We start from the raw sequence: 26,449 nt of genomic DNA, 5'->3' as shown, positions 1-26,449 counted from the left end.
TGGGGTTACCTGAAACTAGAAAAATCAATGTTCATTCCATTTGGTTTAAGGGTGTCCAGAAGGAAGACGACGAGGAACATGAATGGGAGCAGGTCAGTGGGACTAGCAAAATAGTGGTTGGCACAGACTAGAAGGGCCAAATAGTCTGTTTTTTAGCTGTTGCATTCTATTGCTCCTCAGGTGAACGTTTGGCCTCACCTGACAATGGGTGGGGCTGGGGACAGACATGGTTGAGGGCGTTGAGATGGTTGGCTACGGGAAGCTCACGTTTAGATTCACAAAAGAATGCAGGGGTTTGGCGAAGCGGTAACCCAGTTCGTGTATGGCCCCACCCACGTAGAGGAGGCCATACTCGGTACTGCCAAATGCAGTCGATCAGGTTGATCAACTGAGCTGTATTGTGTTCCTTGGTGAGATGAGGAGGAGAGGGGAAGGGGTGAGGAGAGGGTCAAAGTGAAAGGTGAGGGATTGTGAGAGAAAGATACATAGGGGGGTTTGATTTGTGGAGTAGGGGGCTATTGGTCCACAGAAAAGAGTGAAAGATTTGGCACAGTGGAGGAGAAGAGTGAAGGGTGGAGGGGAAAGGTGTGACAGGATGGGAGGGAGAAGTAAAGAGGTGGGAGTGTTATATGTCACTTCCATTTTTGTGGGCACTATATGATTGGCAGGAACAGTCAAATTCTGATTCTCTTTTAAGATCTTGAAGCCATTGATTTTTTATTTGCCTGGAATAAGATTGGCAGTAAATTCTATTGGAGGACAATATAATCACTTACTGTAATTGCAAAGGGAATAGGAAGATATTCTGAGCTAACTTTTTATTTGTTATGCAAATATAATGCTAAAATGTGTCACTGTTTCAAATTCACGTCCTCTGCTGTGGAATTTTGCATTGCTTTGCAGTAATATCTCATCTTATACCTGAAAGAGATCTCTTAAATGGGAATGCTCTCCAACGCTGATTTGAAGTTTGCTTCCAATCTCAACACAGCCCCCAATGGGGTCTTGTCATCAGACAAGGGCATGTTAATGATTCTTGGGCAGCGTGTGGAGGGGAACTGAACTCAGGAATGGCCTTATGAACCCTTGCCAGGGTTCTGCAAATCTCCACTCACCCTTCCACCCCCATTGGCACTTCCTGTTGTAAGGCAGGGTGCCACAGTTAGCCAAGTGGTGGGCATGATGCTACTACGGCACTAGTGACCTGGGTTTGAATCTGACCTGTCTGTAAGGAGTTTGTACATTTTCCCCATGTCTGCGTTGGCTTCCTCAGGGTGCTCCCATCCTCCAAAACATATGGGATTGTAGGTTAATTTGGGTGTAATTGGGTGGCATGGGTTTAAATGGCCAGAATCAGCTTCTACTGTGCTGTAAATGAAATGTATTTAAAAATTAAAATTTAATTGTAGAAGGTGCAAAACTTGTAGATCCATCTCCATCCAGGGCTATAAACAGACCTTTCAGGTGAGGCAGATCTTCACCTGCACCTCATCCATCCTGATCTACTGCATTCGGTGAACCAAGCAAGGCATCCTATACAGTGGTGAGACCCAACACAGATAGGGTGACCACTTTGCCCAATACCTACGCTCCGTCTGTGGGTCTGTCAGTTTGACGTTTCTGTGGGCAGCCATTTCAATTCCCTCGCCATTGCCACACTGACATGTCGGTCCTTGGCCTCAACCATTGTCAGGGTGAGATCAAGCTCAAGGAACAACAGATCATATTCCTCCCGGACAGCCTAATACCTAACAACATGAACATAATTTTTTTTCTAATATTACCTGCCTCCCTCCCACCTCAATCTGACTCCACTGTTTCCATCACTTCTTTACCAATTCCTGTTCTTCCTTTTCTCTCTAACATCCCCAACTTCCCAGTGGTCCCTCCCTCTACCTGCCTCTCCATCTCTCTCACCTTCCACCCAATTCCCCATCACCTCTTGGCCACTCCCCAGCTTCCCTTCCTCAATAAACATAACATAACCCCCTTTATATTTTCATCTCAATACAGCCCTGTCTCAAAATGTTAACAGACCATTTCTCTCTACAGATACTGCCCAATCATCTGTGTCCCTCTAGCTTCTCGCTGTTTGCTCAAGATTCCAATGTCAGTGGTTGTTCTATTTCTCTGTTCTTTGCTTCTGCTCTCCACTCTGATCACCAATAGCATTCTTTTTATAAATTGCTTCATTGCATTGTTCAGTCATCGAATGAGATTGGTCTACAGTTACTCAATTAAGATCCATTCTGAAGCTTTTATTAGGTGACTTGAATCCTCCTTTTTAACACGTTCTAATCACCTCTCCGATCTGCCTTATTTAAGCTTTCCTTCAATATTTGGCAGTGAAGTATGGTTAGTGAAACTATATCTTAGCCAAGGGATTATATACAATCCTCATGTCTGACCTTGCATTCATCAGCCTGGCAGATCCTCAACAGATTGTGCCTTAATTACAGATTCAGTGTACAGACACACATTAAAAAGAAAATACGTAAGAGTTTCCAATGTCAGGGCACTACAATCAAGTTATTTCCATTCACAACTCATCAAAAGATATTTCAGACCTTGATTTGTCCAACTCTCAATGCTTTATTTCAATATTGACTCGAACAAATATTAGATATTTTAGGAGGTATATTGAAATAAAAATGTTCAAATGTTGGTTCATTCAGCCCATTGTGTCATGTGGTCCAGCTGACTGCCACTTGCTTTGTTCTTCCTCTGCAGCCTGAGGGGTGTCGGCTCTGAGAGAGACTGAGGTCACCATCCAGAATATCCCTTGAAGCAACGAGTTCCAGACACCCACCACTCCCAGGGTGAGATCTATTTTCTAATTTCTCTTAGAACCCAATAAAGAAACACATGGGCGACGGGGTCTTGGTGACTCGAGGCGAGGAACCCACGCAGGCTGCGGGCTGCTAGCGATGGCGGACAAGGGCCTTGCACCAGGTTGTCGACTGTTGAAGCTCGAGACAATCTGAAGGGGTACCAGGTATTGGAACTGAGATGCAAGTGGATGCTGGGGGCGCAGATGGATTCCTGATTATGTTAGAGGTTTGGATTTGGATCTCGAGTTCTTGATGGTTTGGACTGGAGGCTGTGTGGCTGAGGGGGCTGGGGAGTGTCCATGGACACTCAGTAACTTGGGGGTCTCTCCTTTGCATTTCTCTCTCTGACTCTAAGGGGCACCAGGCAATTTCACTGATGTGAATCTGTCTGTGTTATGATAGATTTAATGGAATCATCCTCCTCTGTTCCAAAGTAAACAACCAAGACAAGCCGGTCTTTCCTCATATGACTTCCTTGTGTAATCATGTTCTGTGGAGACTAGAATTGCACATACTGCTTTAGATAACCTCTCTGCTCTTGTATTCTGTGCCTTGACCAACAGGGAAAAGTATCACAGGAGAAGGTGGTTAAGAAGACAAGATTGTCTTAACCATCTTGTCTACATGCCCCGTTACCTTCAAGGGTCTGTTATCTTGTGAGCTGTTGAATCTTCTGGTGGATTTATCTTTGAGTGTTTTCAAAATGCTGCCCAAAATATACAGTAAATCATAAACATAATTCTACCTTAGAGCAGCTATTCTCACCAGGGACCTTAACCCCGCATCTGGGGACCACCGCACATTTAAATAAAAGCCTTGTCTTCTTTTCACCTCATGCAACGTAAGTATTTTAAATGTTTTTTTTTGTGTTGTCATTAGGAGAGAAGTAGGGAAGAAACCAAAACTTGATGGCTTCACAGGGAAGGGGAAACCAATAAACTTTGAGCAGAATCCTGGGGGGTAGCATAGCTGAAATAAGGTTGAGAATGGCTGCCTTGACAGTTATCAGCACCTGTTTCCCAGGGCAGGATCAACAAACACCAGAGGACATGTGTATAAAGTTAAGGGAGGGAAGTTTAGGGGAGACATCAGCGGTAAGTGTTTTATACAGAGAGTTGTGGGTGCCTGGAATGCCTTGTCAGGGATGGTGGCAGAAAATGAAACATTGGGGGCATTTAAGAGACTCTTGGACAGCTACATGAATAAAATAAAAATAGAGGGTTATAGGGTGGAGGTGTGGGGTTTTTTTTTGGAAGGAATATATGGGTTGGCACAACATTGAGGGCCAAAAGGCCTGTACTGTATGTATTTTTCTATATTCTATGTTCTTAACAATCAGTACTAATGTACTTTTCTCCCCTCGTTCTCAGGCTGCCTTATGAACCCAATAGTTACATATAGAAGAAAGTTCAGTTTAGGATCCCCGGAACTGTATTCTGGCCATTCATCCAGGGCAGCTGCTGCATTGCCGCTCTCGCTGAGGATTGTAGGTTTGCAGGGCAAACAATTAATTGTGTTCCTCAGACGCATCCCAAACTGCGGTTATATTCACCACTTTTGCTGCTTAGAACCAATCAAATGTTTGCCCACTCGAGTTGCTTGCACAGGAACAATTCTCTCTCTAGATCAGCACTGACGGCAATTTATTTGACTGGCTAGTTTCCATTTTAGCTCACTTGCCCCCATTATCTTTCAGTTGCATTTAATGTCTGTCAGCCAGACTTTGTGCCTTCGAAAGCTGTCAAGCCTTTTTAAAAATTCATCTATTCATTTAAGGAAAATCTCAAAGACTAGTGATTAGAAATGAGACAGTGATACAGGGTGATTCAGAAGCACACAGCTATTACTGAATGGACTAGTGCAAGAAAATCAATAATTCTATTGAAAAAATTGAAGTTGCAGTAATTAAGAAGGCAGTCCATTATAGTCTGCATGAACCAAGTAATGAGCCAAAGCCTTTTACAACATTAACTACATGCTCTGTATTTTTTTGTGATTGTTTATCAACGATGCAATATGCTTTGTGGTTTTAACATTTGTAATCAATCTTTAGTTAAGATCAACTTTGCCTGCTAATGCAATCTTGCCAAATTTTAAATATGATATCAACAATATATTACATTTATGTAGCACCTTCATGTTATAAATTGTCACAGGTGATACCAAAAAAAATTTTGTAAACAAGCACCTCAGGGGAGAGTAGAATAAGCAAAGATAGGCTGCCTGGAGACTGGGTCTCATGGAAGAGTTTCAAGGAAGTGGGTGGAACAGAGGTTGAGAAATTTAGGGAAAAAAATTTTAGAGCTCAGCATCCGGACACAAAAATCACAGGATGGGTAATGGAGACTATGGGTGTGCAATAAAGTAGAGCTAACTGAGCACAGGAACCTCAGAGGGGTGTCGATTCTTACAAGGCCAAAGAGAATGGTGCAGACATAAAAATCAGGAAACCACATCGTGTGGAATAGCAAGCAATATTTAGGCACAGACAGAGAGAGAGAGAGAGAGAGAGAGAGAGAGAGAGAGAGAGAGAGAGAGAGAGAGAGAGAGAGAGAACGGCAAATCCTAGAATCTTGAGGAAGCAGTGAAAATCAGCAGGCATCGGCAAAAAGAAGAGGCCAATCAGCAGCAGGTTGGGACCCTTTTCGAAACATTTTTCTCCATCAACATTGCCTGTCCCACCGAGTCCCTCCTGTGTCACATTGCTTGGGCGTACACTTACGGCAGGTTCAAAATATGAAAAAATTATTTAACCCTGATCGTTGCTTCTGATTAATTGCATTAATATTTTATCTTTGTTGTCATAATAATTAACATAAAGGCAATACGGTCTTAATAAAGAAAAAGACCCGGTTAATGAGGATTTAGGAATTAACATCGCAAGTACAGAAAGCTTTGTTAAAAGGAAATAAACTGAGTTTTTATAATATCTAATTGTTCTTCTACTTCATCAACCTCGGTTGCTAGAGAAAGTGACATGCTTACTGTGTCAAACATTTTCTGATAATTGACGTTGTATTTCTTCTATCATTCAGGTATTATTGAAGAATCGTAATTAGCTGAGGTACTCACTGCACCTTAGAAAGTACTTAATTAACGACTGTCTGAAATAATTAGCTTTGGATTACTGATGATTTCATTACCTTGAGTTTCTCCACTTTACATAGACAGGGAGGTTAGGGTATCACTGCTGGGTCTGGTGACAGGATAATGGAGAAGGAGTCCAGCAAACATAAAGGCAACCTCGAGCAGCCTAATGAAAAGGAATAGATGAAAGACAGAGGAGAATATAATGACGATTGGGCTTGGTCTTAAAGTGCATTGTTAAAAAAAAAGATCATGAATCAAACCATACAACTCCAGCAACAAATGAAAGGGTCAAGTCGTTGATAATCCACGGTCAAAGTATCAATAAATGGGAAGAAAAAACAAACTGGAAACAGTGTGAAAATATCTGACATGTTGGAAGCTTAGTACTGATATTGAATTCCACCGTCAGTTCTCTTGAGGAAGTTCCTGTGGCAAGGTGATGGTTCACACTCCAAGAGATTCAATTGAAATGCTTTTGCCACATTAAAAGGTACTACATATATACAAGTCACTGTACTCCCTTAATTAACTATCTGTAAACTGCTTTCTGTGTCCAGCTCCCCAGCACTCACCACCTCCCTAATCCTCTGCTCACTGACCAACTGGGCTCTGCAAGTCCCTCCATGATCTTGCCTGTGCTTATCTATGTCAGCTCATCCAACCTTCATTTGGATAATATCTCTCTACTTCTTACATTTGGATCTCCTGCATGTTCAGTCACCTGCTGCTGGTCCTTAAGCCCTAGAATTTTCCTCCCTAAATCTCTCTACCTCTTTTTCGGCTCCTAAGAAGCTCCTTTAAATGTTTATTTCACAGCCTTAAATCTCACACATTCTTAACACACTGCCAGGCCCCATCCATTGCAGACATCTTTGTGAAGTACTGCCTCAAGAAGGCAGCCAACATCATAAAGGACCTCCAACACCCTGGTCACAACTTCTTTAGGAAGAGGTACAGAAGCCTGAAGCCTAGTTCCTCTCGGTTCAAGAACAGTTTTTAATCCAACTGCTATTAGGCTCAAAAAACCCCTGAACCGTAACACTGCCTCAAGATTACCATAGATCTAGTTGTGCTACTGACTGAGCACATTTTAGAAACTACTGCCCAACTGTGAATATTTATTATTCATTATTTTTTTCTTCCTTTTAAATTTATTTTCATTCTCATCACCTTTGTGATCTCGTATATTAATTAAACCTAAACTGAAGTTAATGTACCTGGGAAGCAGCAGCATTGATGTATATGACAATAAATTCTCATTCTTTAAGAGAACTTTGGTCACCACCCTGAGAGCCAAATGATCACTGTCCACTGTCTCTCAATAAACCTTCCTGTGAAGGATGTTTGGGTGGTGCTGTAACATCAAACGTTCTTACATGCCTGCCACTGAACTTGGGTCCTTAAAGTAGAAACTGCCAGGAATGGTGAAACACAAAAGCTGCAGAGGCTGAAATCTTGAGCAGACAAAGAAGTGCTGGGGGAGCTCAGCAGGTCAGACAGCATCTGTGGGTGGAAAAGGCCAGTGCATGGGTCGTGATCCTTTATCAAGACTAAGACAAAAAAAGTGAAATAAATAAAGAGGGAAAGCTGGGAGAGGGGCCCATGGGTGACAGGACAGAAGGTGTGAGAGATGGAGCGACAGCTCGAGGGAGAAATTATTTTGTACCATTTCTGATTTTTCGCCCTTACTAATCTGAAATAGGTTTCCTCTTAGTCTTAGACTGTGGTCCTTGTTCTGGCCTTCCCCAGGAGCATTCTTCCTGCATTTCACCGGTCCAAAATGGACAGAATTTTAAATGTTTCAATGAAATCTCATTTCATATTCATAAATGAGTATAACCCAAATCTACCCACTCTTTCTTTATTCGTCAGTCTTGCCATCCAAGACTGGTGGTGAGCCTTCACTGCACCCCTCAAAAGCAAGAAACAGTTGATGGCATTGGATCATGCAAAGAGAATGGCCGTGAAAATATTCTGGAGGCTTGTGCTCCAAACTTGCCATGCCCATGCCCAAATTGGTCCAGTACAGTGACAACATCTACCTAGCAATGTGGGAAATTCCTCAGGTACATTGATGGTTCTGCATGGCGGGAGAGTGCAGGACAAAAGGCACAACTTCAGGTTTGAAGGGCATCCACTTAGAACAGAGATGTGGAGGAATTTCCTCAGCCACAGGGTGGTGAATCTGTGGAATTTGCTGCCACAGGCTGTTATGGAGTACAGGTCATCGTGTGTATTCAAGGGAGAGATTGAAAGGTTCTTGATCAGCCAGGGCATCAAAGGTTATGAGGAGAAGGCCGGGCAGTGGGGTTGAGTGGGAAAATGGTTCAGATCATTGAGCGTAGGCTCAATGGGCTGAATGATCTATTTCTGCTCCTATGTCTTATGGTCTGTACACAAGGAGCAGGATAACTCCAATCAATTGCTACCCTTTACTCTTTACCGTCACCAAAGTGATTGAAGGGAGAATCAGCTTGGAATTATATAACCGTTCCACCATTGCTGGATCAAAATCCTGGATCTCCCTCCCCCCTCACATCACGATGGATACACCCAGTCCTCAATGGCCACTTCCATTCAAGAAGGCAGCTCACCACCACCTTCTCAAGACCTATAAGTGATGGACAATTAAACGTTGGCTCAACCAGAAAGGAAATGGAACCAGGCAAGGCTTTAACTATGATGTCCTTTTATGGAGGCAGTGTACAGAAGGAAACAGTGTTAATCCACTGACAAACAGCGGATAGATGAAGGGAACTTGGCATGGCTTGGAACATGAGCTACAGTTTTTTTAAATGAGCTATGTGTGTGGAGGTGAAGAGTCCACAAACCAGGCAAATGAAGATGAAAATGAAATAAACATAAAATAACACCTCACTAGAGCTCTCTGCATAATAGAACACCTCTTTCTTCAAAAAAGCCAACAAAAAATGCTTAGTGTCATCAACCTGGAGAAGAGATAACCCCCATCTCAACATCAAATAACTTGACAGTGTTTGAAATGCTGACTGTCCATTTTTATCTGTGGATGCTGACTCCCTCCAGCCTCACTCTTTGCTTAAGATACCAGCACCTGCCATTCTTATGCTTCTCAGGGTTTGAAACCTGCTTTATGAAAGCAGAAGAGTAGCTGGAGTTGGCACCGAAATTTCCATGAAAAAAGGCAAAAGTTTTGAATTAAGGAAATGATCGATGTTCCATAGAACCAGAGAACACTACAACAGAGAAACAGGCCTTCAGTGTTTTTGGCCTGTACTATTATTCTGCCCAGTCCCACTGACCTGTAGCTAGATCTTATCCCCTCCCAATTCATGTGCCTGTCCAATTCTTTCTTACCAGTTCAGCTGCCAGCTCATTCCACACTCCCACCACTCTCTGCATTCGTTTCAGAGAGTGTAGAGAAGTTGGGCACTGACATGGTTACTGCTGGTGATCAACAAGACCTTGCCTTGCTTTCCAGAGACCATTCAACCTGGCCAGTGAGGTGCTGCATGACCAAGAGAGGATCGTGGTGAATACACTCAGCTTGCCACATTCCAAAGAGAGGTGAATGAGAATCCAGCAAGTCCCTATCACTCACAGTGTGCTTCAGAGTTCTTCAGGATGAGGGACTGAGACAATCTGATTTTCATCATTCAGTAGACAATACCAGAAACATAGTGGCAACACCAATCCATTTTTCTGAACGTGACCCCCCTCATAAAACCCCAGGAAAGAGCAACATCACACTATTACCAAGCTGCGATCGCTCAGTGATGTTGTGTTTAAGGCCTTCACATATCTTTAAACGTACCCTCGTAAAATGATTGTCGTGGAGTCAGTTTCCATTGGTCGGCAAAACACTGTGTTGGAATGTTCTATGCTCTCTATTATTCCATTGGTCGACAAAACACTGTGGTTGAATGTTCTATGCTCTCTATTAGGTCTGTTTGGGCAGTGAACAAATGGGCAGCTTTCAAGAGACGGCAGGAGGTTAATCCTGATTACGGGCGATCTTGTTCGGAGGTTTTAGTTTTCTCTTTCAAGATCTAGGCTGCCTGTGGGGCACACGAGGCTGTTTCAAGTATTCGTTGCACAGGGAGAAGGTTGAAAAAACACAAAAGCTGCAGATACAGAAATCTTGAGGAAACAAAGGGGAGAGTCTCATCAGGTCCGGCAGCATCCATCCATGGGTAGAAATGGCCAGTCAACGTTTTGGGTCTGCACCCTTTATCAAGTATGAAAATAGATACTTCACCCTAACTGCTTGTGAAGATCTGTGTCAGGACTATAAACCTCATCCTCATGCTTCAGGAAATGCAAGGATTATTTCTACAGAGAGGCAATGCTTTTTGAATCATTCATACTGCATGCTCCTTCTTACTGGGAACAGAGATCTAATGTTGGGACTCTGGAAGATAAAATTATAAGAACAAAATGGAAACTCCCCATCCCTCCATGGGCTCCATCTCCATCTCCTGCTGCCTAGGAAAGGGGACAATGCGGAAGGACCCATCCCAGCCCGGGCACACTCTCTTTTCCTCTTTTCAGGGAAAAGCACCCATCAACAGGCTTAAAGACAGTATCTTCCCTGCAGCCTTCGGGCTCCTGAATGAACCCCACAGCATGGGCTTGGAGCGAGTGGAACTGTGCTCTTTACACTGCTGTGTGGATAATAGAGATGTAGTGTCAATTTGCTGGCAGAAGAACCCTTCTCAGTATACAACGTATTATGTGGCAAATAAACGTAACTTAACTAATACAGTTTCAATTTTGGTAAAGAATTTATTAGAGAACTGGTAAGTCCGTGAAATGCCGGAGGCCCGGGATGTTTCGATGTATTCCCACACCGAACTTTGCGGCGATTACAGAACTTCCACCGAGCGCTGGAGCGTCCTCAGGACGCTGTCAAGCCGCATGTCCTCGCAGCCCCCGACCACCAATGCAAGCTGGTGCGAACCGTCTCTTTGTGCATGGCCAGCGTTTGGCCGCTCGGCCCGTCAGCAGCGTCCTCCCTCTCTGCCCACGACGTTACCTCCGCCTGCCGACGCGAACGGCTTGTCCCGCACGTACACCCTTCCTGAAATGGACCGCTTGATTTGGAAAAGGGAGTATAACTCACCATGTCCAGAGACGCGGTGAGTCCCACGGCCGAGAGAGGACAGGGCAGGGGATGGGGGCTGGCAGCTGCTAATTTTCTTCACGGAGGACAAGTCCCCGAGGCAGCCAGTGTGGACCCCAGCACTGAGACCCCCTCGCACAATCCAGACTGGTTCACAATACACCACTCAAAGCGATTGTGGGTATTCGGCATTTTTGGAATAGCTGAACAGATTGGACAATGTGGAAGGGGCGGCGTGGGGTGGGGAGGGAGGGCAGGGGGTGGGTGGGGGGGGTGGTGACACAACGCGGATCCGAGTTCACCTGGACTGAGAGAGTTACGTTTCCATCTCTGGGGCGCTGCCCGCCACTCAACGGCGCCAAGTCACGGCGTCCAAACTTTGCTGAACAGCTCGTGTTCGGAACTAAACGAAACAAAAGAAACATGGACTGAAAAGGGTAAAAGCGACACCCCTTTGCACAAAACCAGGGCCGTGGACCAGAAGATTTGGTTTACTTGTGTTTTCCAGTTCAGAGGTTGTTTTAACACCAGCCTGGCTGGAGACCGCGGTGTGAAACAGTTCAGAAACACACAACCTGAATGTCACAGGACAGGAAAACCACAAATTCAGAACAGCTAGTTCATCTTTCTTTTAGAATGGTTTCATTATTGTTTGATTTAACGAAGGATATGTCTGCATATGCTATATACAAGTGTGTATTTACATGTGTGTGTACCTGTGTAGGTGCACGTGTGTGTACATGTATGTGAATGTATATATGTGTGCACGCACGTGTGTTGATGTATCTATTTGCAGGTATGCATATGTGTGCGTGCATATGTGTCCAAGTGTGTATATATGTGTGTGTAAGCATGTATATATATTTATGTGTGTGTGTGCACACACATGTGTATGTGGATGTGTGTGCACATGTGTGTATGTGGATGTGTGAGTGTGTGTGGATGTGTGAGTGTGTGTATGTGCATGTGTGCACATATGTGTATGTGTGATGTGAGTGTGTGTATATACATGTGTGTGCATGTGTGCACATATGTGTATGTGTGATGTGAGTGTGTGTATATACATGTGTATGTGTGTGTGACGTGGACATTTACCCCCTCCATAAATCTTCGTCCGCGAAGCCAAGCCAAAGAAAAAGAATGAATATATATATATATATATATATATATATATATATGTGTGTGTGTGTGTGTGTGTGTGTGTGTGTGTGCGTGTGTCTACAAGACCACACATCAGGATAAAAACATTCATCAGGAATCTGAATTTCTGAGCTCACAGGTGTCACCTGGGCGTCAAGGATGAGACCTGCGGTGACCTGAGTTTGGGAGCAGTTAACTTAATTCCGTCAAGACTAATAGAGTGAGAGCAGAGCTCTTGGTTACTCCTGGGCATCCCCTTTAGAGGGAATAAGATCCTCCCTCTGACCAATGTCACTTCTAAACATGACAGATGAGCTTTTCATTGCTATCATCCCGAGGCTTTTGAGAGGGAGAAAAGAAAACCCTTTCAGTCACTGGGGGAGCTGCATAGATATGTTATATTCATCTGAAAATTGTGGCTATCACATACAGCCCTATCAATGCATTACCTGATCATTTATTCCAGCTATTGAAACCAATGCCATATGACTGCTGTCTGCCTTATGATCTAAGCTACACCTGAACTATTACACATCATCAAAGACTCGATTTAACTATTACATTACAGCAGCTCAAAGCCAGTCTGCGATCATCTGTGATATTGTGGGAAATGGATATGTAATATCAGTACATGCATGGGAAACAGCAGTGAGCAGATGTCCTTGTTTCCATATGACATGAAACACAGGTTGCAGAATACTGAAGCAGTCCATTGTTAGCGTAATATGAAAAATGCTTTGACTTAAAAAGCGCACAGATTTACTTTGAAGACCCGTTTTCGGTGACACGTCCACAAACACTTTAGATATCCATGACTCCACCACAATGAAAGGGAAGGGAAATATTTTGGAAGGGAAATATTTTAAAATTCACTGACTCCTTCATGTATGAATTTTTTAAAAAATAAATGGACCTTTTCCACAGACTGCATTGGGACCCAGCAATGTTTTCATGCCAACTTTTGTTCAGGGTTTATTCTTCAAATTAGAAAATAGAAGTCAGACATTGAGCAACACAAGCTTCTCCCACACAGTGAGAATCTTGTCAGCTTTTATTTGAAACTTTAGCAAGGTTTCCCAAGGATAAAAGAATTGTGGCTTTTTATTCTATGTGACGTGGAAAAAGATATGTGTCACTCCATGATTGAATGGAAGACAATGATCAGGGAGGAGAAAGTAAGTTGTTGCTATAACAACAGGGTCAGATCTGTAAACAGAGGGTAGAGAAAAACTCTTCCGGCAACCTGACGGTTTTCGCAAATGTATACATGATGTCTTCACGTCTCCTCTTATGTTTGACCAAACTTCTGACTAGAACTGTGACCTTTCGCAGGATAAATTCATAGCCAGGTGTCAATTTAACCTGCTCTGTCCAATTGTTACTTCATTATATTTTCTTCACCTCCAACTCTAATGTGACATAGACCGACCTCATCTGGACTGGGGACCATACAGTGGCCTTCATTCTGCAGCTGACCTTTAGCCTCTCCTCTGACTGGCAGAAACTCCAGATGTTTAAAGGACAAAACTCAAAAGTGTCAAGGCACCCATGTCAATTGTTGACTGATTTGAAAAGAGTGAACAGGAAACAAAACTGGGAGATCATTTTGGTAACCTCATTCTTTTTCCTATCGTATTCTCCAGTGTGAATGAAATGCAGGCGATTATCCTTTGCCACAATTATCCTGATGGAGAAATGGGGATGTAGTTCTTTAAGATCCTTATGCTTTTGCCTCCTGAATATGGCTCTATCCCAGAAAGGGGATTGCAGCTTGCTGCCAGAGTATAAAACAACACCAACGTCATCTGAGTGCCATCATTCAGTCCTCATGGAATTAGTGTTGGATTCAGCAGCATGGCAAGCGTGTAGAACTGTACCTCAATGTCTCGTTCATTGATCTGAAGTCACAAGCTCTGGAGACCTGAAATAAATTTAGAAAAAGTATGAGAAAAATACATAGGGTGGACAGTCAGAAACTTTCCCCCAGGATAAAAATGTCACATTCTTGAGGAAACACATTTAAGGGGAGGAAGGGAGGTCGGGAGTATGAGCGGGTCAAGTTCTGTTTTTACAGGGAGGGGGAGATGTGGGGGATGTGTTTTATTACACAGAGTGTGGTGGGTGTCTGGAACAGGCTGCCAGGAGTAGTGGTGGAAGCACTAGTAGCATTTAAGAGATTTCTATTCAGTCATGTGAATATTCGAGGTATGGATAGAGAGGTATGGATCATGTGCAAGCAGCAGAGTTTTTTTTTAACTTGGGCATTGTGTTCCTAGTTTGGAATTTAAATTCAAATTAATAAATCTGGAATAAAAACTTAGTTTCAGATGTGTTGACCAATAATAGTAGTGTTGTAAAAATGCATCCGGTTCCTGCTGGATTACGACTGTCCATCCCCAATCTGATCTGTATGTAACTACAGATCAACTTGTGTTGTTGAATCCTGTCTGAATCAGCCCAGCACACTCTCAGCTCAGGGAACATGGAGGTAGAGATGGACAATAAACTTTACCAGTCATGACCACATCTCCATAAATATATTTAAAAAAAAACATTATTTTTACTGTTGGGGTGAAGGAGTTAGGATGGAGTCACAGGAGAGTTGGATGGTGGATCATATGAACGATTAAAATTATGATTTATTTTAATCTAACCAGATACCACATTTAAAATTATTTAATTTTAATATTATAATTTATGATTATAAATTATTTTTTATAATTATGATTTTATTTTATTCTAATCTTATATTACATTTAATCATTTTAGTGCCAGGTACTTTCTCAGTTTTAGGTGTGTTTGTGTAATTAGTTTTCCAGTGGTGGTGCTCGGGGCAATTCAAGTTCATGCCATGTTTATTTAAGTGCAGCAATATACCTTAGGATCCCATAAATTATGTTTATATACATTTATTTTGGATTCTGGTGTTTAAATATTGTTTGTGAGTAAGGTGTACTAAGTGTCTGTGTGTGTACACTAATGTCCAGAGATACACTTGGGTGGTCTATGTATATATCAGGAAATAGGCCAGTGACCCTGACATTAGTAGTAGATCAATTATTGGATGGAGTTCTGAGAGACAGGATTATATAGGTATTTGGACAGTCATGGGCTGATTAAGGACAGATAGCATGGTAGGTCATGTTTAACAAATCTACTGGAGTTTTTTGAGGAGGTTACTAAGAAGGTGGATGAAGGAAAGGCTGTGGATGTTGTCTTCATGGACTTTAGTAAAGCCTTTGATAAGGTCCCACATGATGGTTATGACACTAGGTATTCAAGAGGTGGTCAACTGGATTCGAAATTGGCTGTGTGGGAGAAGGCAGAGGTTGGTAGTGGATGGTTGCTTCTTGGATTGGAGGCCTGTTTGACCAATGGTGTGTCCTCTGGATCTGTGTTGGGACCATTGTTGTTTGTTGGATACATCAGGGATCTGGATAATAATGTTGTGAATTGGATCAGCAAGTTTGCTGATGATACAAAGATAGGAGGCGCTATTGTCAATGAGGAAGGTTATCAAAGCTTGCAGAGGGATCTGGACCAACTGGGAGAATGGGCCAAAAAATGGCAGATGGAGTTTAATGTAGACAAGTGTGAGGTGATGCATTTTGGAAGGGTAAACCAAGGTAGGAGATATTCAGTTAATGATAAGGCACTAAGGAGTGCAGAGGAGCTTTAGGATCTCGGAGTGCAGATACATTGTTCCCTGAAGGTGATGTCGCATGTGGACAGGGTTGTAAAGAAATCTTTTGTTATCTTATCCTTTATAAATCAAAGTATTGTGTATAGGTGTTGAGATGTTATGTTGAAGATGTTTAAGAGATTGGTAAAGCCAAATTTGGAATATTATGTGCAGTTTTGTGTTCCTAAGTACAGGAAGGATATCAGTAAGATTGAAAGTGTGCAGAGAAGATTTACTCGAATGTTGCCGGGTCTTCAGGGGTTGAGTTACAGGGAAAGATTGAACATGTTGGAGTGAAGAAGAATGAGGGGAGATTTGATCGAGGTTTACAAGATTATGAGGTATTGATAGAATGGATGCAAGAAGGCTTTTTCCACTTAGACTGGGGGAGATAAATATGAGAGGTTATAGTTTTAAGCTGAAGGGGGAGAGGTTTAGGGGGAACATTAGGGGGAGTTTGTCACTCAGAATGTGGTGGGAATGAGCTGCCATCTGATGTGGTGAATGAAGGTTCGATCATGTGTTTTAAGAGTAAATTGGATAGGTACATGGATGTAAGAGGATGGGAGGGTTAAGGTATGGGAGCAGGTCAGTGGGACTAGGGAGATGATGGTAGGCACAAACTAGAGGGGCCGAATGCCTGTTTTCTCTGCTGCAGCATTCCATGTTTCTATCATTCTATATGGAAATATAGAAACATAGAACATTACAGTACAGACCCTTCAGCCCACTATGCTGTGCTGACCTATAAATACATATCTAATCAAAAACTATACCCTCCCTACCTCATAACCCTCTATTTTCTAAAAGTCTCTTGAATACCACTAATATTTCAGCCTCCACCACTATCCTTAGTGATGCATTCCAGGCACCCAACAACTTCTCTTTGTAAAAAAATGTCCACTGACATCTCCCCTAAACTTTCCTCCCTTCTCTTAGTGCAGATGTGTTCTGGTGTTTGCTGCTCCAGCCCTGTGAAAAAAGTGCTGGTTGTCTACCTTACCTATATGTACAAGCAGATGACAATTAAAGTTGAACTTGAACTTGGATACTATGAGCTACCACAAATAACAAATGGAAACTAAGGTATTTGAGATGTTGGTTCAGGAAGGAGTGTTGGTTGAGATTACTCCATGGTCTAAGTAGGTGGATGAGGCCTCTGTTTACCAATGAAGTACAGTCCCTTTGACTGTCTCTCATGACTCCTAGATCATTCACTCTCAGTCAGTCATGCAGAAGGGAAACAAGAGTCTTCAGCTCCCTAAGTCTGTGTTGACTACCCATCCACTGTCACAAATCCCATTGTATCGTCTCCACATTTCCATTAACTCCCTGCAGATTCTACCACTCCCCTTAACACTGGGGAGAAGTATACAGCAGCCAACATGCATGCCTTTTGGACATGGGAAGTAACTGAACTACCTGGAGTTCAAAGTTGCAGAGAGATCGTGCAAACTCCACATAGACAACACCAGAAGTCAAGAACCATGAGGGATTGGCACTATCTGATTCACCGCTCTGTTCCCCACATAATGTAGGTGCTGAACTCAGAATTCCAGCCAGTCTTAGCAACATTTTATTTACATTTTTGTTTTCATTTTAACCATAGAAAAATCAAAAATGCACATCCATTGATTTATTGGGAAAACATTTTAGTTAAAGAATAATACTTTGTGTTGGCAATGAATGTAATTGTTAAATTTCATGTGAACATGAAGTTCATTCAAGATTCTGGTTGTACCAGGAAAGAAACTGAACTTGAATCTGTGATAACACACTTGTGAATCTTCTTCCGGATGGGAGAGTAGCAGGGGTGGGATGTGTCCTTATATATGTTCAAGATTCAAGATTCCTTTATTGTCATGTAATAGTACAGAACATGTAATATTACACAAAATTTTCTTCTGCCTGTCATAAGCCAAAGAGTTGCCAATAGTGTTACCTGGTGCCTTTTACCGTAAGAGGAAGAGAAGTGAAAGAGCATTCCTTCAGAGCCAGGGTGTTCATGGATTCGCCTCCAGCCTCTGCAGCCTCACGGATCCCTGTTCAATCCATCAGCAACCCAATTTTAGCCAATTATCACCTTTAATCGGGGTTAACAACACAGACCATCAGTGTGGTATCTGATAGTTGTTGCACAAAGATGAAAACAAAAATGTTTCTCATCATTCATAGTACATAAACACGGGAGCCCTTGAAAATCCAAGGCCCATTATCACATGCTACTTTCGCTACATTAATCCGGCCCTGTCTAAAATATATTTGCCTTGAATAGATTCAGTGAATTAATCTTCCAGCCTCTGTTGTCAAGAATTTCAAAGATTCATCAATTTCTAAAAGAATAAATTCTTCCTCATTTCTGTTTTAAATCAACAAGTCCTAAACATACACCCCTTTTGTTGAAGGTTCCCTTATGAGGGGGTTCTCCTCTTCACATCACTCAGAGAGATGGAGAAAGACGGGAAGTTTGGAGTTTTCCACATTTTTTTTCAGCTCCTCACGAAACATGACACAACCTATGAATTCCTCTGAAAGAACATTAATCATTACTCATTGGACAATTCTGGATACAACACAGAAGTTGCCAAGTGGATACTTACCTGATAGAGACATCTCTCACCAGTCCATTTTGACACTCAATCATCAACGTCCTGGTCGATGCAATTTCAGCGAAGCTTCCAATCAAACACACAAAATAGTGCTCTGACTGACCGATTTAAATGTGTTGAATTCATTCTAAAAGTGCAGTGCACCTTATATGCTAACGAAAGCATTGATATAACTATAAACATGTTTAAAATTACATTCCAAAAAGGCTTCATAGAATTAAGATGCCAATCTGAATACCTAAAGCAATTCAGTCATGTTGAATAAAGTAAGTTTCTCACAGTAAAATATATAAAATTTGATGCTCCCAGACAGAAACAAGAAATTTGATGAGGCAGCTGAACATCTTATAGTAAAAATGAGGGCTTTCAAACTTCCTGAAAATTTTAATTGGCTTTTCCTCCAAGCTCATTCCTGATTGTGCAGCTACAGCTGCTTTGAATGAAACTGCTGAGCACTCCAGAAATATCCAATCAGACCCAAAACTCCAAAGGCTGTCTCTGTCAATCTATAACCATTTAACCCACCAGTGAAGGTCGTTTCAGTACCGTTGCATTGCGAAGCCTGAAATTTGTTTAAAAATCGTGGTTCCCACCAAAGTTGAAGTACCAGACATTCTCCCAAAGAATGGACAAGATCACCAGGACATGTCAGGGGCTGAGAAACTGCCCTTTGAACACAGCATGGACACAGAATGGATGTGTGGATGTTGAGAGTTGTGCAATTTCTGGTGAATTTTTGACACCTGATTTTTTGACAAGTATTCAGTGTGAACTGGAGTGAGATATGGATTTTATGATCTGCGTTTCGTTTGTAGGGAATTTTTAAAAAAACATTTCTTTACCAAATACAGATTTTGTACACAATAAATTATTTACAAAAGGAAAACATTTCAAAGTCTCTTCCCATCCTTAGTTTTGTATCCATACATTTCCATCACTGTATATTGTTACATTAATTTCCATTTAAATCATGCCCCCCCCCCCCCCCCCCCACTGTGGCACCTTGTTACTCTGTTGTTTGAGGAGCTTTCCCTCAGTCTCAGACTCTCAATGTCCGGTAACAGAAGGGCTCTAGACTGTGGTCCTTCTCCACGGCGCCCTTGCATTGGCTACACTAAGCCTCAGCACGGACTCCTACAGCCAGGAATATGCCAGACGGCAGTATTCCCGCACCGACATCTCCACAAGATAAAGTCATCCAGTTGCCAGTGAACCCATTCCATCGTTCGCCTCTGTGCACTGCATTTGCAGCTCGATATCTTACATCTGACCTGTGGAGACCTTGCCAGAACATATACAGAGACAGGCCTGTGTCTGCATTTAAAATAATTTGATTTTTTTTTAACTGATCCACTTCAGTAGATTTGGAGAAGGGAAAACTTTAATGAAGGAAAGAATCTGCGCAATTACAGCTTGAAGCAATGCTTAAAATACTCACCAATTTTTTTTCCTTCTTCACCATAAAGAATTAGCATTTATAAACTTGTCTCTGTGCCTACTCTAGAGCACTGCACAGTCGCTTATGTTTTATTCTGATTTATTCACAGGTTGTGGATGTCAATAGCAAACACAGCATTGGCTTCGCATCCCGATTGTTGTAAACTGCATGGTGGTGTTGGGGAACTTCAGAGGGTAGTTAAGAATCAGTCACGTTGTGGTGGTGAGTCTGGAGGTGTAGACTGGATCGGACTAGAGCAGACAAGGACATAAGATTCTCTTCTCCGACAGGGATCAATGAATTAGATGGGATTTACAATAATGCTGCAGTTGATGGTTACAATTATAGCCACTAGCTTTTTATTCCACACTTATTTAATTAACTGAATTTTAATTCCCCAGTTGCTGTTATGGCATTTGAACTCCTGCCTCTAGATCAATAGTCCTAGCCCTTGACTGCTGGCCTAGTAATTTAACTACCGTGCCACGGTACCTCAAGTTACAATGTTTAGTTCCCAGTACTGTGAACAAATTAATATGCAGCATGCACACAGCAAGATCTTACAAATTGCAAATAAATGAATTACTGATTGAATAATGAATAGGAACCACATATATTCCTAAACTGACATATTGGAACAACTAGAGCAGGTGTTTAGATCACCTGAACATTTTACCAGGAAGTTGGTCATTCAGCATTCCATCATTATCATGCATTGAAGTCTCTGCCAAATTTATGAGGCAAATTTCAATAGGGATTTGGTAGAAGTGAGGAAAACCCATCACAAAATTCATTCCAATGAGTTCATGTTACACAGTCTTCTTTGGCTTGGCTTCGCAGACGAAGATTTATGGAGGGGGTAAAAAGTCCACGTCAGCTGCAGGCTCGTTTGTGGCTGACAAGTCCGATGCGGGACAGGCAGACACGATTGCAGCGGTTGCAAGGGAAAATTGGTTGGTTGGGGTTGGGTGTTGGGTTTTTCCTCCTTTGCCTTTTGTCAGTGAGGTGGGCTCTGCAGTCTTCTTCAAAGGAGGTTGCTGCCCGCCAAACTGTGAGGCGCCAAGATGCACGGTTTGAGGCGTTATCAGCCCACTGGCGGTGGTCAATGTGGCAGGCACCAAGAGATTTCTTTAGGCAGTCCTTGTACCTTTTCTTTGGTGCACCTCTGTCACGGTGGCCAGTGGAGAGTTCGCCATATAACACGATCTTGGGAAGGCGATGGTCCTCCATTCTGGAAACATGACCCATCCAGCGCAGCTGGATCTTCAGCAGCGTGGACTCGATGCTGTCGACCTCTGCCATCTCGAGTACTTCGACGTTAGGGATGTAAGCGCTCCAATGGATGTTGAGGATGGAGCGGAGACAACGCTGGTGGAAGCGTTCTAGGAGCCGTAGGTGGTGCCGGTAGAGGACCCATGATTCGGAGCCGAACAGGAGTGTGGGTATGACAACGGCTCTGTATACGCTTATCTTTGTGAAGTTTTTCAGTTGGTTGTTTTTCCAGACTCTTTTGTGTAGTCTTCCAAAGGCGCTATTTGCCTTGGCGAGTCTGTTGTCTATCTCATTGTCGATCCTTGCATCTGATGATGATGGCTGCACGAAAACCAACAAGGTCGGGTCAGATACAGCAATGAGCTCTCTGAACCCTTCTCCATTAACAATGGCGTGAAACAAGGCTGTGTTCTCGCACCAACCCTCTTTTCAATCTTCTTCAGCATGATGCTGAACCAAGCCATGAAAGACCCCAACAATGAAGACGCTGTTTACATCCGGTACCGCACGGATGGCAGTCTCTTCAATCTGAGGCGCCTGCAAGCTCACACCAAGACACAAGAGAAACTTGTCCGTGAACTACTCTTTGCAGATGATGCCGCTTTAGTTGCCCATTCAGAGCCAGCTCTTCAGCGCTTGACGTCCTGCTTTGCGGAAACTGCCAAAATGTTTGGCCTGGAAGTCAGCCTGAAGAAAACTGAGGTCCTCCATCAGCCAGCTCCCCACCATGACTACCAGCCCCCCCCACATCTCCATCGGGCACACTGTTACACAGTAAATTTCAAGTAAATACACAATGCTGGAGAAACTCAGCAGGTCAAACAGTGTTCTTTATATGGAAAAGCTAAAGATACATAACCAACATTTTGGCTTGAGCCCTTCATCAAGGCATGGAAAAATGTCAGCAGGCGTCCGAATAAAAGGGGGTTGGGGGAGGCATGGTCACAATGGTAGGAGGTAATATGTAGAGAAGGGATGAAGGGAGGGGACAGCAGCAAGCAGGGGAGGAGGCATGGCTGGGTGAATAGAGGGGGAAGAGAGCTGAGAGGGGGAAGGGAAAGGGGGAGAGGAGAGCAAAAACCAGAAAAGTCGATGTTAATGCCATCTGGCCGAAGAGTGCCCAGTAACACAGAAGACTGTGGAAGGTAGTAAACAAAGTGAGGTCCATTGCAGGTGCTAACCTCCCATCTATGTGAGATGTTGCCTTAAGAAAGCAGCAAATATCATAAGATCCCCACTGCCCTGGTCACAACTTCTTCTCACTGCTCCCCTTGGGCAGAAGGTACTGAAGTCTGAAAACTAGCACCTCTAGTTTCAAGAACAGTTTATTCCTGATACCAATCAGCTTCTTGAACTCCCTTTAGTGCACTAATCGTGGAATGTAGGCACAATGTCAAGTCACTTTTTACACACAAATTACTGGGAATATTTATTATCTACCTTATGCATTTATTGTCTCATACTTCAACTTTTAATATATCACTACTTAATTTTTCTTTCTTTTCAAAAGATTTTTATTGATTTTCAGAAATAATATTTGTACAGTACAATTATGGAATGTGCTACGGAACAAAATAGAAAAAAGCCAATAACAATCATAGTTATGAATTCCCAAAGTACAGCCAATCATAATAAAGAATGGACATAATAAATCAGAAATTTTCAAACCTCTGGCCCTAAACAAGGCTGAAAGTTAGTGCTGGTGAAACAAATAAGCTCACTCTGAAGTGGGACAACACAGTACTAAAATTCTGAACCTAGAGATGAAGGTAATAGTCCACAAACAGGCCCCATAACATTTGGAATCTAATGTTTGAATCATTAATTCCGTATCTATTTTTTTCCAAATTCATACAGGACATTACATCCCTTAGCCCTTGTGCATGAATAGGTTGGGTATTATCTTTCCATTGAATCAAAATAGCACGTCTGGCCAGCAACTAAGTAAAAGATAAAACATGACATTTAATTGGAGTTAGTAAAACACCATTTTCTCAGAGTTCCAAACAGACCAACTAAGGGATTTGATTCTAATTTTAAATTGAGAATCACCGATAATATTTGAAAAACCTTGCTCCAATATTTTTCCAAACTGGGGCACGTCCAGAGCATATGGATTAAAGAAGCATCACCTATTTTGCATTAATTACAATGAGGATTTATATCTGAGTAAAAATGAGATATAAATTTGAATTGCAGCAGACAGAGATGTAGCATTAATCAGTTTGAAAATAGAATCTCAAACCTCGTTCAAATCCTGTTCCCAGGCATTCTTAATTTGGACTAAAGGGATGTTCTTAGACCAGTCAACTTGTCATAAATAACAGATATTAACCCTTTGCAGGAAGGTTGTAATCCAAAAAAATTCATCAAGAATATTCACCTCAGGAGCTCCAGGAAAATCAGTGACCTGAGATAGAATAAAATGTCTGATTTGTAAATATCGGAAAAAAAATGAGCATTTGGTCAATTGAATTTTCCAACCAATTGTTCAAAAGATGCAAAACTGTGATCAATAGAAAGGTCATTAAAACATTTAATACCCAATCTATACCAAACATTAAAAGTAGAATCCTGCAAGGAAGGCTGTAAAAAGTAATTGGACATAATGGGGCTTGCAAGAAAAAAGCCCTTGAATCCAAAGTACCTTCTAAACTGCACCCATATTCTCAACTATATTTAACAACCAGATTGTCAGTTAGATTATACAAAACAAAAGAAAGAGACGACCCAAGAAGTGGGGAGATAGAAGCATTTTTATTAAACTGATAAGAACAGATACTACACTTGATCTTAGCCAAAAGGCCGAGAAGCGATGAGATAGAAGCATTTTTCATGGAATTTAATTCCATTTCAAGCAGGACGGTCAACTCAATTACGAAATTGCAACAAGAACATAAGATTATGTCTATTAACTCCCCAATAATAAAATCTGAAATTCGGAAGTGCCAAACTACCTTCCCCTTTAGACTTTTGAAGATGAGCTTCATTTAAACGGGGGCACTCTCCTTGCCATATGTAAGATGATATAAGTGAATTGAAGTGAGTCAAATAAAAATTGGTCTAGGCTGAAAGAGATACAAAAATTTAGGTAGAATGTTCATTTTAATAGAATTAATATGACCAATCAAAGAGATAGATAAAGGAGACCACTTTGTTAAAGATAGTTTCATATGTTTATGTAAAGAAGAGAAATTTTCCCTGAAAAAGATGGCTTATAATTCTTCATAATTGGTAAGTAAATTGATCTTTCACAATCTTAAAAGGAAAATTAGAATATGTTAGTAGAGGGGCGTCTAAAGGGAAAAGTTCACTCTCATGCGGATTTAACTTTTATCCTGAAAACTGACTAAATTGAGGAAGTATGGAAGGTAAATATGTTTCAGAGTTTAATATGAAAAGCAAAAAGATCATTGGTATAAAGGGAAACTTCATTGATCCCTGAAATATCTCTGCACTCACGCAATGCAATTGCCAGAGGCTCGAAGGCCAAATCAAAAAGTAATGGGCTGAAGGACAGCCTTGATGGGTAGCCCGTTGGAGGGTGAAAGATTTTGATTGCTGTGAGTTTACAAGAATTGAAGCAGTAGGACATGAATTTAGTAATTTAATTCATGCAATAAAACATGGTCAAAAATTAAACTTTTCCAAGTTTGTAAATAGATAACCCCACTTCACCCAGATGAACACTTTTTCTGCATCTCATGAGAGAACACATTCCAGGACTTCAGTGGGAGGTGAATACAAAATATCCAATAAATGACATATATTAAAAAATAAAAATAGCAACTTTTAATAAAGCCAGTCTGATCTTCCGAAATAATTGATGGTAAAATGTTCTCCAGCCTACGAGCCAAAACTTTAGCCAAGATCTTCATATCAGCATCTAATAAAGAAATTGATCTGTAGGAGGATAATTTAGCTGGATCTTTTCCCCTTTTCACTATGAGGGATACATAAGCTTCATTCAAAGAGAATGGAAAATTTCCCTGTTTAAATGAATCAGTTAACATAGAACTTAATTAGGGTACAAGCAATTAATAAAACAATCTGAAAAACTCTACAGGATAAACATCTGGTCCTGGAGTTTTACCTGACTGTAATGAAGTGATAGCAAAAGTTATTTTATCTTGTGAAATAGTTTCTTCCAAACTCAAATGATTCTTGGGAATCATTTAAGCAGTACAAAAGACCCATCATTAAACTGTTATCATTAATAGACTCAGGTGTAAAGCTTAGAATAGAATTCCCTGAATGTATCATTTATTTTAGAATGGTCCAGCTTTTAGTTATTTGATTCTTACCAGCAATTCCTTTCAATTGATTGGCCAAGAGGTTGCCAGATTTTCAACCATGAATATTAAACTTTAAAAGTTGATGTTCAATGGGGTAGGTTGAAAGAAGATCAAATTTAGTTTCAAGTTCAACTCTCCTTTTATATAATTCCAGATTTTTAACTTGTGCTTATTGTTGATATAATTGTTTTACCTGATTAACTAAATCTAATCTTTCGTTATTAGTCTTCTTCTTTATATTAGCAGTTTAAGAAATAATTTGCCCTCTCAGATGAGCTTTCAAAGTGTCCCAAACAATCATATTAGAAATTGTTAAAGAGGAATTTGCATTAAAGAATAATGTTATCTGCTCCTCTATAAATTTCAAAACTTCATTATCTGAAAGTAGAGTTAAAATGCCCGTGCCTCTTTGTATGAGGGAGATCTGGAAAATTCATAGTCAAAATGACAAGAGCATGGGTCAGAAATCACTATACTCTGATCAAGTCAATGAAATCAATTAAAAAATAATCAATCCACAGGTAAGAATACTCTCTTCTATTGGGGTTAAAAAAACACCATACATCTGTGATACCAAAGTTTGATTAATAAAAAGAATGAATTACAGAAGCAGATTTGCTCAAAGTAGCAAGTTTAGAGGATGATTGATCCAAAGCAGGATGGAACCAACAATTAGATCCCCCCCCCCCCCCCCAGCACCAATGAGAAAAGATTAAAATCTGGGAGAGCTGTAAAAAAAAACTTTCCAAAAATCCAGCATCATCAACGTTTTAAGGCTATGCACTAGCGAAAATTACCATTTTATGATATAATTTGCCTGTATCGATAATGTATTGACCATTTTTATCTGTTGTAACATTATGATGCATAAAAGGGATGTTTTGGTTAATTAAAATAGAGGACCCCCCCCCCCCTTGGCTTTTGAAATGAGGAGGAATGAAAGAGTTGCTCTCTCCCTTTTGACATAAGATGAGAATTATCACAGCTATGA

The 26,449-nt window shown here is 41.5% G+C and overlaps 1 pseudogene; it reads right to left on the bottom strand.

Annotated features, from left to right (window-relative positions):
• Positions 1 to 23,757: 23,757 nt before the first annotated feature.
• LOC138742156 (U2 spliceosomal RNA) lies at positions 23,758 to 23,980 on the bottom strand (annotated as a pseudogene).
• Between the last annotated feature and the right edge of the window lie 2,469 nt (positions 23,981 to 26,449).

Source organism: Narcine bancroftii, chromosome 8, assembly GCF_036971445.1.
Source record: "Narcine bancroftii isolate sNarBan1 chromosome 8, sNarBan1.hap1, whole genome shotgun sequence".
In the NCBI taxonomy this organism is placed as follows: Eukaryota; Metazoa; Chordata; class Chondrichthyes; order Torpediniformes; family Narcinidae; genus Narcine; species Narcine bancroftii.
Note: the sequence above shows the minus strand (reverse complement) of the source record. Positions and strands in the feature narration are given on the sequence as shown.